This window comes from Conger conger, unplaced genomic scaffold (assembly GCF_963514075.1).
Source record: "Conger conger unplaced genomic scaffold, fConCon1.1 SCAFFOLD_186, whole genome shotgun sequence".
Lineage (NCBI taxonomy): Eukaryota > Metazoa > Chordata > Actinopteri > Anguilliformes > Congridae > Conger > Conger conger.
The window spans coordinates 6793-20000 of NW_026890513.1; the positions used below are offsets into that span (position 1 = coordinate 6793).

A 13208-nucleotide genomic window follows, 5' to 3' on the forward strand; every position below is an offset into this window, starting at 1 on the left:
TTCAGAATGATGGACAGGTAGAGATGTGAACATGCATGATGTCATTCAGAATGACGTCAGGGAGAGATGCGGTTTGTTTTGTGTTAGTTACAGGTTTGTCTTGGGTTTTCTGCAGAGGGGCTCGTGGTGTGTGTGGCAGTGACTGACTTTCATGGTGTGTGTGTGTGTGTGTGTGTGTGTGTGTGTGTGTGTGTGTGTGTGCGCGTGTGTGTGTGTGTGTGTGTGTGTGAGTGTGTGAGTGTGTGCGTACGTGCGTGTGCGTGTATGTGTGTGTGTGTGTGTATGTGTGGTGTGCGTGTGTGGTGTGCGTGTGCGTGTGTGTGTGTGCGTGTATGTGTGTGTGTGGTGTGCGTGTGTGTGTGTGTGTGTGCGTGTATGTGTGTGTGTGGTGTGCGTGTGTGTGTGTATATGTCTGCGTGTATGTGTGTGTGGTGTGTGTGTGTGTGCGTGTATGTGTGTGTGTGGTGTGCGTGTGTGTGTGTGGTGTGCTTGTGTGTGTGTGTGTGTGCGTGTATGTGTGTGTGTGGTGTGCATGTGTGTGTGTATATGTCTGCGTGTATGTGCGTGTGGTGTGTGTGTGTGTGCGTGTATGTGTGTGTGTGGTGTGCGTGTGTGTGTGTGGTGTGCGTGTGTGTTTTAGCCTCTGGAGAGCTCACACCCTGCACGCACTCCAGTGTGTTTGTTAGCTCAGAGCTCCTGGATCTTCTTCAGGATATAGGCGTGTTTACAGCACCGCCCCAGGTAGACACACACACAGACACACACAAACACACACACTCCTCTCAGTGTGTTTTAAACAGCAGCACAGCGACACTCACACACACGTCTCACAGAGAGCTCCAGCAGAGCTTAAGCACAGGTGCACTGTGGGACATCTGCACCTCCCAAATGAGCGCCTGATACCGGAGTGGAGCTCACCTACAGCGCAGGTAAAGCCCAGGATGGAGGGAGAGAGAGGTGGAGAGATAGAGAGATGGAGGGATGGAGGGGTGCCTGTGCAGCGTTGTTTCAGCGGGGAGGAGAGGGGGGCTGTTTGGAGCGCAGAGGGCTGAGCTGAGCGGCTGTGTGTCACACTCTCTGTTAGCCTGGTCAGGCTGCGGGGGGCGGACCCTGGTGTGTGTGAAGGGTGATGTGTTGAGTGGGTGGGCAGGTGCAGGTGTGTTGAGTGGGTGGGTGTGCAGGTGTGTTGAGTGGGTGTGCAGGTGCAGGTGCAGGTGTGTTGAGTGGGTGGGCAGGTGCAGGTGTGTTTGTGAGTGGGCAGGTGTGTTGAGTGGGTGGGCAGGTGCAGGTGTGTTGAGTGGGTGGGCAGGTGCAGGTGTGTTTGTGAGTGGGCAGGTGCAGGTGTGTTTGTGAGTGGGCAGGTGTGTTTGTGAGTGGGCAGGTGCAGGTGTGTTTGTGAGTGGGCAGGTGTGTTGAGTGGGTGGGCAGGTGCAGGTGTGTTGAGTGGGTGGGCAGGTGCAGGTGTGTTGAGTGGGTGGGCAGGTGCAGGTGTGTTGAGTGGGTGGGCAGGTGCAGGTGTGTTGAGTGGGTGGGCAGGTGCAGGTGTGTTGAGTGGGTGGGCAGGTGTGTTTGAGAACAGGTGGGGATTATTCTGCGTGCAGGATGTCTGTGTGTTGTGTGTAAGAAGAGCAGCAATGTGGAAGGTTAGCATGAGATGCTCTAGAATGTGATTGGATGACTACAGTGGTGTTGAGAACATTATTGGTTGACACCAATGCAGAATATGACTGAGTGACTGTGGTAGAGATGACCCTGTGATTGGATGGGAGTGCAGTACATGATGTTTGGGGGAATCTCTAACGTCTCTGGACTCTAATAATCGGCCGGTGCTGCCGTGTCTGGGTGTAGGTGCTCTAGTCACACACTCCCGGGTCATCCCGGTCCCTTTCTCTCTGAAACCTCTGGAATTCATTTCTGCCGGACTCTCACTGTTGCCTAGTAACCCCGACGCAAAGCTGGATATCCTGGGGTTCTGCACCCCTCGTCTTCCCACTGCCCTGACCTTCCACCTGTGTGTGCATGTGTGTTATTTATTGATTTGGGAGGTGCTGTGTGTGTATTTGTGTGGTGTGTGTGTGTGTGTGTGTTATTTATTGATTTGGGAGGTGCTGTGTGGTGTGTGTGTGTGTGTGTGTGTGTGTGTGTGTGTGTGTGTTATTTATTGATTTGGGAGGTGCTGTGTGGTGTGTGTGTGTGTGTGTTATTTATTGATTTGGGAGGTGTTGTGTGGTGTGTGTGTGTGTGTGTGTGTGTTATTTATTGATTTAGAGGGTGCTGTGTGTGTGTGTGTGTGTGTGTGTGTGTTATTTATTGATTTGGGAGGTGCTGTCGTTGGTGAGTCTGGTGTTTTCAGGGCTCTGTACAGCATAGCTCCTGCTCTCAGGGCGCGATCACACTCCCACGTGCTAACGTGCTAACGGCTTTATTAAAATGCTCCCCGGCTTATTCGCTGCAGATTTCATGATGAAATATGATGTAAATATGCTGGATGTTGTTGTTGTTGTTTTGTTGCAGAGGCCTGAGGGTGAGGCTGTAGTGTTAGACCAAATTAAACTCAAATTGTATCAGTGGATCAGTAATAATGGGTTCATTTTAGAGTGCAATCAGTGCAGGATTTGTGAATTTAATTTCCCTCCGCGTACCCGTAAAGTAACACACACGCTCTCACACACACGCACACACTCACTCACTTACACACACCACACACACTCACTCATACACACACACACACACACCCACACACACACACACACGCACGCACTCACTCATACACACACACACACACACACACTCACACACACGCACGCACGCACTCACTCACTTACACACACACACACACACACACACACACACACACTCACACACACACACACACACACACACACACACACTCACACGCACGCACGCACGCACTCACTCACTTACACACACACACACACACACACACACACTCACACACACACACACACACACACACACGCACTCACTCATACACACACACACACTCACACACACACACACACACACACTCATACACACACACTCACTCATACACACTCACATACACACACACACACACTCACTCATACACACACACTCACTCATACACACACACACACACACACACGCACTCACTCATACACACACACTCACTCATACACACACACACACACACACACACGCACTCACTCATACACACACACTCACTCATACACACACACACACACGCACTCACTCATACACACACACTCACTCATACACACACACACACACACACGCACTCACTCATACACACACACTCACTCATACACACACACACACACACACACGCACTCACTCATACACACACACTCACTCATACACACACACACACACACACACGCACTCACTCATACACACACACTCACTCATACACACACACACACACACACACGCACTCACTCATACACACGCCGTTTAATAATAGGGAGCGCTGAGCCCGGAGGCGTTCTGTTTCTCACTCCTGCCTTTGTTTTCTCCTCCAGACGTGAGCAGCCATGACCAAATCCTACGAGTTCAACTGGCAGAAGAGCGTCCCCGCGTTCCTGCAGGGGGGGGCCTCCTTCCACAGGTTCGAGGAGGTCAGTGAGCCCCCTCTGACCAATCACACACCAGCTCTGAGCCCAGGCTGACCAATCACACACCAGCTCTGAGCCCCTCTGACCAATCACACACCAGCACTGAGCCCCCTCTGACCAATCACACACCAGCTCTGAGCCCCCTCTGACCAATCACACACCAGCACTGAGCCCCCTCTGACCAATCACACACCAGCACTGAGCCCCCTCTGACCAATCACACACCAGCTCTGAGCCCCCTCTGACCAATCACACACCAGCTCTGAGCCCCCTCTGACCAATCACACACCAGCTCTGAGCCCAGGCTGACCAATGAGACACCAGCACTGAGCCCAGTCTGACCAATGAGACAACAACTCTGAGCCCAGTCTGACCACTGACACACCAGCACAGCATTTTTTGCTTCATAATTACAGTTGGTACTGTGGAATGTGTAATGATGTAGATCAGTGTTGCTCTGGACCCACTTACCTGAAGGTGTTTGCTGTAACCAGGAACTCACACACCTGATAATGACTGAGCCAATCAAACCGCCAAAAAATGCCCTAATGTAGATCATGGCTACCCAACCCTGTTCTACCATCCTGAAGCGTAGAGCAGCCCTGCTCTAGCTGTTGAATGAGGTGTGCTTTGTTGGGATTGGTGTGAAAACCTTCAGGATGGTAGATCTCCAGGAACAGGGCTGAGCAGTGCTGACGTATACTGTGTGTATGGTGTAAAGCAGGCTCTGTGTGGCCCTGCGTCTGTGACTCTGTAACCTGCAGTCAGGCTCTGTGTGGCCCTGCGTCTGTGACTCTGTAACCTGCAGTCAGGCTCTGTGTGGCCCTGCGTCTGTGACTCTGTAACCTGCAGTCAGGCTCTGTGTGGCCCTGCGTCTGTGACTCTGTAACCTGCAGTCAGGCTCTGTGTGGCCCTGCGTCTGTGACTCTGTAACCTGCAGTCAGGCCACACCACCAGAGAGCGACTCTAATGGCGTCATGTCTTACTCAGAGGTCAGAGGTCGGGGGATTGGGCCAGTGCTTATGGGCCCGGCAGTGATCGTTAGTGTCTGTGGGCAGTGCTCGTTAGTGCCTGTGGGCAGTGCTCGTTAGTGCCTGTGGGCAGTGCTCGTTAGTGCCTGTGGGCAGTGCTCGTTAGTGTCTGTGGGCAGTGCTCGTTAGTGTCTGTGGGCAGTGCTCGTTAGTGTCTGTGGGCAGTGCTCGTTAGTGTCTGTGGGCAGTGCTCGTTAGTGTCTGTGGGCAGTGCTCGTTAGTGTGCTCGTTAGTGTCTGTGGGCAGTGCTCGTTAGTGTCTGTGGGCAGTGCTCGTTAGTGTCTGTGGGCAGTGCTCGTTAGTGCCTGTGGGCAGTGCTCGTTAGTGTCTGTGGGCAGTGCTCGTTAGTGTCTGTGGGCAGTGCTCGTTAGTGTCTGTGGGCAGTGCTCGTTAGTGTCTGTGGGCAGTGCTCGTTAGTGTCTGTGGGCAGTGCTCGTTAGTGTCTGTGGGCAGTGCTCGTTAGTGTCTGTGGGCAGTGCTCGTTAGTGTCTGTGGGCAGTGCTCGTTAGTGTCTGTGGGCAGTGCTCGTTAGTGTCTGTGGGCAGTGCTCGGTAATGCGCTTCAGTTCTTATCTGATCTCTGGAAGTCGGGCAGACTCAGGTAATTAACACCTGTCGCTTCAGTCTTCAGTCTTCAGGTAATTAAGCTTTAAGGTTTCGGGGCTGAATTCAGACGCTGGTGTGGGTGTGATCGCTCAGCTCTGCACTCTGCAGTTAACTGGGTAATGGAGTTGGTATTTGCTTTTCCCAGCTGATGAATCGACGCTCTCTCAGAAAAGGCAACACTCTGAGAGTCCTGAATTACCATATGTGGGGGAAAGATCTGAGGTCAATGTGGGGGAAAGGTCTGAGGTCAATGTGGGGGAAAGTCTGAGGTAAATGTGGGGGAAAGGTCTGAGGTCAATGTGGGGGAAAGGTCTGAGGTCAATGTGGGGGAAAGGTCTGAGGTAAATGTGGGGGAAAGCTCTGAGGTCAATGTGGGGGAAAGATCTGAGGTAAATGTGGGGGAAAGGTCTGAGGTCAATGTGGGGGAAAGGTCTGAGGTCAATGTGGGGGAAAGGTCTGAGGTCAATGTGGGGGAAAGGTCTGAGGTCAATGTGGGGGAAAGTCTGAGGTAAATGTGGGGGAAAGGTCTGAGGTCAATGTGGGGGAAAGGTCTGAGGTCAATGTGGGGGAAAGGTCTGAGGTAAATGTGGGGGAAAGCTCTGAGGTCAATGTGGGGGAAAGATCTGAGGTAAATGTGGGGGAAAGGTCTGAGGTCAATGTGGGGGAAAGGTCTGAGGTAAATGTGGGGGAAAGGTCTGAGGTCAATGTGGGGGAAAGGTCTGAGGTCAATGTGGGGGAAAGGTCTGAGGTAAATGTGGGGGAAAGCTCTGAGGTCAATGTGGGGGAAAGCTCTGATGTCAGGACTAATTCTCTGGTATTCCACCCCATGCTGAGCGGTATGGAAAACTCCCCGACTCTCAGTTTAGGAGGGAAGCGCAACCAGCAGTTTGTAAAGATTACTTCAGTGTGGTGTTAACATAACAGGTCCAGTGTGTAGCTGTGGTGTTTGATTGTGGGGTTTTGGAGTGTGTGAGTGTGTGTGTATGTGTGTGTGTGTGCTTGGCTGTCTATGGACTATGGATATTAGCCTGAAATTAACTCCATGGCTGAATCTAGCTGTGTGTTGACTGCTGTATGGTGTCTAAATAAAATAGTACTACACATAAATGATGAAAAAAAAGACTCAGGTCTATAGAACGCAGTTAGCATGGAAAACTGTGTCAACTGTCTTTAATACTGAATTATAACTTTAGCAAATACAACAAAATCCTCGTCACACAGGGCAGTGTAACTGACCCAGACAGCCTGCAGAGACAGGGCACTGTATCACCTGTAGGGTAAAGAGCTCTGCACTCACCTGCCAGGCAGACGCAGGGCTCGGGTGTTGGAGAGGAGGTTGAACATTAACCACACACCTGTGGCACAAAGGCACTTCTGTTCTGGCCACAGCAGGTGGAGCACGCCATGGAGAGAGAGGCGTAGAAAACATACGCCAGAACATCACACTAACACATCACACTAATACAACACACTAATATACAACACATCACACTAATACATCACACTAATATACAACACATCACACTAATACAACACACTAATATACAACACATCACACAAATACAACACATCACACTAATACAACACATCACACTAATACAGCACATCACACTAATACAACACATCACACTAATACATCACATCACACTAATACATCACATCACACTAATCCATCACATCACACTAATACATCACATCACACTAATACAGCACATCACACTAATACAGCACATCACACTAATACAACACATCACACTAATACATCACATCACACTAATACAACACATCACACTAATACAGCACATCACACTAATACAACACATCACACTAATACATCACATCACACTAATCCATCACATCACACTAATACATCACATCACACTAATACAGCACATCACACTAATACATCACATCACACTAATACAGCACATCACACTAATACATCACATCACACTAATACAGCACATCACACTAATACAGCACATCACACTAATACAGCACATCACACTAATACATCACATCACACTAATCCATCACATCACAGATATGTGACTGCAGTACCACAACAGTATTGTGACACTACACCATAGCATCACAGGAGCAGCCCAGGGGTGTGATGGCCGTATTGCAGCCCAGGGGTATGATGGCCGTATTGCAGCCCAGGGGTGTGATGGACGTGTCGCAGACGTGTTGCAGTAGTACACTCAGTACAGCTCAGGGGTGTGATGGACGTGTTGCAGTAGTACACTCAGTACAGCTCAGGGGTGTGATGGACGTGTCGCAGCCCAGGGGTGTGATGGCCGTGTCGCAGTAGTACACTCAGTAGGGCCTCACAGTCTGGGGGTGATCTGTGAGAGAGGGACACTGTGCTGGAGGAGGTGCATTCTGGGTCCTGGAGACCGATCGTACGGTCCGAGCCTCTCTCCCAGCCCCTCAGCATTGTGGGATAGCCTGGGCCTGACGGGCTGTGCGTGACTCATGTAATGAAACAGCAGTCCTCTGGCCGCGGCGAGAGGGCAGCTCAGGTCACTGATGATCTGAGTCACTGATTTCATCACTCTGCACACACTTCAGCCGCGCGTTCCACAACCAGCCAATCACCACGCGGCTCAGTCACTGTGCTTTCACACCGCCCCGCCCACGTTCTGGACAACCAACCAATCAGCCGTCACGACGCTGGCACATTGCTTCCCCCCTCCCTCGGACAGGTTGCTGTCTCCTGACTCATTTCAGTCAGCCAATCAGGGACGAGACTGTAAATGAGTCGTGCGTCAGCTCGTTGTGCAGAGCTGCAGGGTTCGGTCCAGGTGAGGGCAGTTACCTGTGTGTTCAGCGGGTCTTCGCTCCACCGCGGTGGAGACAGGCAGGGCCCGCGGCTCCCCAGGGCAGGCTGGGGAACCTGCCCCAGACGCTGGATGTTTGTCTCAGACTGACCTTCGCCCAGACGCCCGCGCCGCGTGGTTCTGCCCGAGGGGAACCTGGGAGGTTTCCGAGGGAGCGCACCTGACGTCAGGATCTCACGGGGCAAAATAAATATTTACACGCACAACAGACATCATACCTCAATGCCGCAGGTGAAATGACATGGCGGACGCTCAGTTTGCTCAGCAGTTTTTCCCAGCTGTGATGATCGCATGAAGGAACAGCATGTGTGCATAACTGTGTACACATAAGAGAGAAAAACAAACACGTCTGCCTTTAGAAATCATACTACAGGAAATCAGCAATTAAACAGTGTGCATGTTCAGGACCAGCCATTGTGGCTCCACTGTGGTGTGCAGGACCAGCCATTGTGGCTCCACTGTGACATATTGCTGTGTTCCTTCTGAACTCAGAAGCTCATGGCTCCAGCGTGGGAGCTCTGAGTCACAAGCTCGGAGCTTTGCAGCGGTTACCGTTAGTAACGTAGCAGCTGGCGAGAAGCTGTCGCTAACTTCTGAGCAGCTTTGTAACACGCACTGTTCATTGGGAACATCAAATAAATAGAAACATATTTAGGACATTTAATTCATTGGAAACACTGCGTATTCCAACATTTCAGCCAGTTTGAATGAGTTTCCTCTGCCTCGGCAACTCTGAGGTGTGAGGGAATACTGACTGGTAATTCGCAGGAAACGGCGTTCCAGTGAATCAGCAGGGTGTTCCACTGTATCTTCCCCAGGTATCTGGGAGGCAACCTCTATGCCCGACCACGCCATTGTGGCTCCATTGTACACAAAGCATGACAGTCTGTTAAATATTCGGCTCAAATATTGACATCCGGGAAGCTCCCTGGGGGTCAGACTGGTCTTCTCAGACTCCCTGTGGGGGGCGTCACTGGAGCACGGGGTCCAGGTGTGTCTCAGGCCCCTGGGACAGGTGTGTGAAAGTCTCTCTCTCAGACGTGTTAGGAGACCTACTGTTCCACACACACTCATACTCAGGTACTCTCTGTGTCTTTGGGCCCCAGACTGGCCTGTGTGTGTGTGTGTGTGAGAGTTTGGGCCTCACACTGGCGTGTGTGTATGTGGCTTTGGGCCCCAGACTGGCCTGTGTGTGTGTGTGTGTGTGAGTGTGTGTGAGTTTGGGCCTCACACTGGCGTGTGTGTATGTGGCTTTGGGCCCCAGACTGGCCTGTGTGTGTGTGTGTGTGTGTGTGTGTGTGAGTTTGGGCCGCACACTGGCGTGTGTGTGTGTGTGTGTGTGTGTGTGTGTGTGTGTGTGTGAGTTTGGGCCGCACACTGGCCTGTGTGTGTGTGTGTGTGTGAGTTTGGGCAGCACACTGGCCTGTGTGTGTGTGTGTGTGTGAGTTTGGGCAGCACACTGGCCTGTGTGTGTGTGTGAGTTTGGGCCGCACACTGGCGTGTGTGTGTGTGTGTGTGTGTGTGTGTGTGTGTGTGTGTGTGTGTGTGTGTGAGTTTGGGCCGCACACTGGCGTGTGTGTGTGTGTGTGTGTGTGTGTGTGTGAGTTTGGGCCTCACACTGGCGTGTGTGTGTGTGTGAGTTTGGGCCGCACACTGGCCTGTGTGTGTGTGTGTGTGTGAGTTTGGGCAGCACACTGGCCTGTGTGTGTGTGTGAGTTTGGGCCGCACACTGGCGTGTGTGTGTGTGTGTGTGTGTGTGTGTGTGTGAGTTTGGGCCGCACACTGGCCTGTGTGTGTGTGTGTGTGTGTGTGTGTGTGAGTTTGGGCCTCACACTGGCGTGTGTGTGGGTGTGTGGCTTTGACCAGTCTGCCTAATTAGCCCCAGCACTGTGTATCTGTCCTGATTAGGACCAGCCCGGTAATGACCGCTGTTCTGTAATCAGTTAATTGAGCGGCGTTCCGAGATTATTCCTGCCTCCGGTCGTCCGCTCAGTATTCCGTTTCTCGGACAGCCACGCTCCTGTGAACACGCCGGTCGTCTGTGTCGCCATGGTAACCGCCACCCTGCCCATCACACTGCTGGTGGGAAACCGTATTTCTCTTCCCTCGAGGAGAAATGTTCACCTGCTTATTCTTACTTTCTTAACCTGTTGACCAAGTCCAAACTGTCTCTCCTCATTGCCAATCATTTTGAGATCTTAAGACTGAATATGAGACTGAATAGTTTGTGGAGATGGATTTGTGGTCCTTGCAGTGTGCCAGCATTAGGCTGAATCTCATCGTGCCCCCCCCCCCCCCCGCAGGGAGCATCATGGGGGGTCAGTGTCCCAGGTGTTCCGGCTCTAACCCCCCAGCTCTAAACAGGGTTGAGCTGTGGGTGTAATCACAGTGCTCACTAAAGCTCCTGATTACCTGGATCAGCTGGGATGAGCCCCCCCCACACGCTGCGCTTAATCAGAGATGATTTAATGCTCATTTATGATGTGAATAATCAGAGATGATTATAATGCTCATTTATTACTTTCACTTGCTGTGCTTTTATTTTTCTGTTTTGTGTCACGACGCTGCTGGTCTCAGTGTGATCAGTCCCACCAGAATACACCTTAAATATTCTACTTACGCATGTCATGAGTGAATAGCATTGAGTGAAGTTGGTTCCAGTGATACCCTGATATGTGCAGCCTGTATCCTGGTGGCTCAGTTACATGACTGGGACCCAGAATGTTGGTGGTTCTAATCCCGGTGTAGCCGCAAAAAGATCTGCACAGCCGTTGGGCCCTTGAGCAAGGCCCTTAACCCTGTATTGCTCCAGGGGAGGATTGTCTCCTCCTTAGTCTAATCAACTGTACATCGCTCTGGATAAGAGTGTCTGCCAATAATGTAATGTAATGTAATGACTGGGACCCAGAAGGTTGGTGGTTCAGGTACATGACTGGGACCCAGAAGGTTGGTGGTTCAGGTACATGACTGGGACCCAGAAGGTTGGTGGTTCAAGGCCCTTGACCTCACGTTGCCTGTGTGACGGATCTCTCCCTGCAGGATCCGTTTGTGTTCGAGCCCAACTGCCTGTTCAAGGTCGACGAGTTCGGCTTCTTCATCACCTGGAAGAGCGAGGGGAAGGTAGGGCCACGCCTTTATTTAACCCCGCCCCCGCGGGCACTACCGCGACCGCCAGACAGGGGGCGCCCTGCCCTCTGTGTCTCTGCTCCTCTCCACACTCCCTGCCCTGCTACTGCAGATGAGACGTGTCACATCAAGTGAAATTATTATTATAATTATCATTATCATTATCATTATTATTATTATTATTATTATTATTACTATTATTATTATTATTATTATTACTATTATTATTACTATTCTCATTATTATTATTATTATTATTATTATTATTACTATTATTATTATTATTATTATCATTATTATTATTATTATTATTATTACCATTATTATTACTATTACTATTATCATTATTATTGTTATTTTTACTATTATTATTATTATTATTATCATTATTATTATTATTACTATTATTATTATTACTATTATCATTATTATTATTATTGTTATTGTTATTATTATCATTACTATTATTATTGTTGTTATTATTATCATTGTTTTGTTATTGTTATTATTAGTAATGGTATTGTTATTATTATTATGATTATTATGATTATTATTGTTATTGTGTATGACCCGCGTGGCCGTTTCTGCAGGAGGGGCAGGTGCTGGAGTGCTCTCTGATCAACAGCATCCGCACTGGGGCCATCCCCAAGGTAAGAGCCCCCCCCTTAAACCCTAACCCTAACCCCCCCTTAAACCCTAACCCTAACCCCCCCTTAAACCCTAACCCTAACCCCCCCTTAAACCCTAACCCTAACCCCCCCTTAAACCCTAACCCTAACCCCCCCTTAAACCCTAACCCTAACCCCCCCTTAAACCCTAACCCTAACCCCCCCTTAAACCCTAACCCTAACCCCCCCTTAAACCCTAACCCTAACCCCCCCTTAAACCCTAACCCTAACCCCCCCTTAAACCCTAACCCTAACCCCCCCCTTAAACCCTAACCCTAACCCCCCCTTAAACCCTAACCCTAACCCCCCCTTAAACCCTAACCCTAACCCCCCCTTAAACCCTAACCCTAACCCCCCCTTAAACCCTATCCCTAACCCCCCCTTAAACCCTAACCCTAACCCCCCCTTAAACCCTAACCCTAACCCCCCCTTAAACCCTAACCCTAACCCCCCCTTAAACCCTAACCCTAACCCTAACCCCCCCTTAAACCCTCACCCTAACCCCCCCTTAAACCCTAACCCTCACCCTAACCCCCCCTTAACCCCTAACCCTAACCCCCCCTTAAACGATTTTCACACAGCATTGACAATCTTTCCACCTGATATTCTCCTGTTTCAGACCTCATACTCCCTGCATTCAGGAACATTCGCCTGGTTTTTCAGTCCTAATCCCTCTAATCTTATGATGGGATGATAGAATCTCTCAGGTCCAGGTTGTGTTGAGGAAGATTACTGTGACTCCCCACCTGTGGGTCCACTGTCTGTCACAGATTACACCATGTGTTCAACAACCAGCCAATCACCACGCAGCTCCGTGACCTCTCATAGCTGCTCTCTGTGTTCAGTGTAGCCTGTTGGTCTCATACCTGCTCTCTGTGTTCAGTGTAGCGTGTTGGTCCTGTAGCTGCTCTCTGTGTTCAGTGTAGCCTGTTGGTCTCATAGCTGCTTTCTGTGTTCAGTAAGGCCTGTTGGTCTCATAGCTGCTCTCTGTGTTCAGTGTAGCGTGTTGGTCTCATACCTGCTCTCTGTGTTCAGTGTAGCGTGTTGGTCCTGTAGCTGCTCTCTCTGTTCAGTGAAGCGTGTTGGTCCTGTAGCTGCTCTCTGTGTTCAGTGAAGAGTGTTGGTCCTGTAGCTGCTCTCTGTGTTCAGTGAAGCGTGTTGGTCCTGTAGCTGCTCTCTGTGTTCAGTGAAGAGTGTTGGTCCTGTAGCTGCTCTCTGTGTTCAGTGAAGCGTGTTGGTCCTGTAGCTGCTCTCTGTGTTCAGTGAAGAGTGTTGGTCCTGTAGCTGCTCTCTGTGTTCAGTGAAGCGTGTTGGTCCT

The 13208-nt window shown here is 50.5% G+C and overlaps 1 long non-coding RNA gene across 1 annotated transcript; it reads left to right on the plus strand.

Annotated features, from left to right (window-relative positions):
- Positions 1 to 805: 805 nt before the first annotated feature.
- LOC133120476 (uncharacterized) lies at positions 806 to 11873 on the plus strand. Its single transcript, XR_009707343.1, has 4 exons — positions 806 to 929; positions 3525 to 3620; positions 11136 to 11216; positions 11813 to 11873. It is a non-coding gene; the product is annotated as an uncharacterized LOC133120476 (long non-coding RNA).
- Positions 11874 to 13208: the final 1335 nt, after the last annotated feature.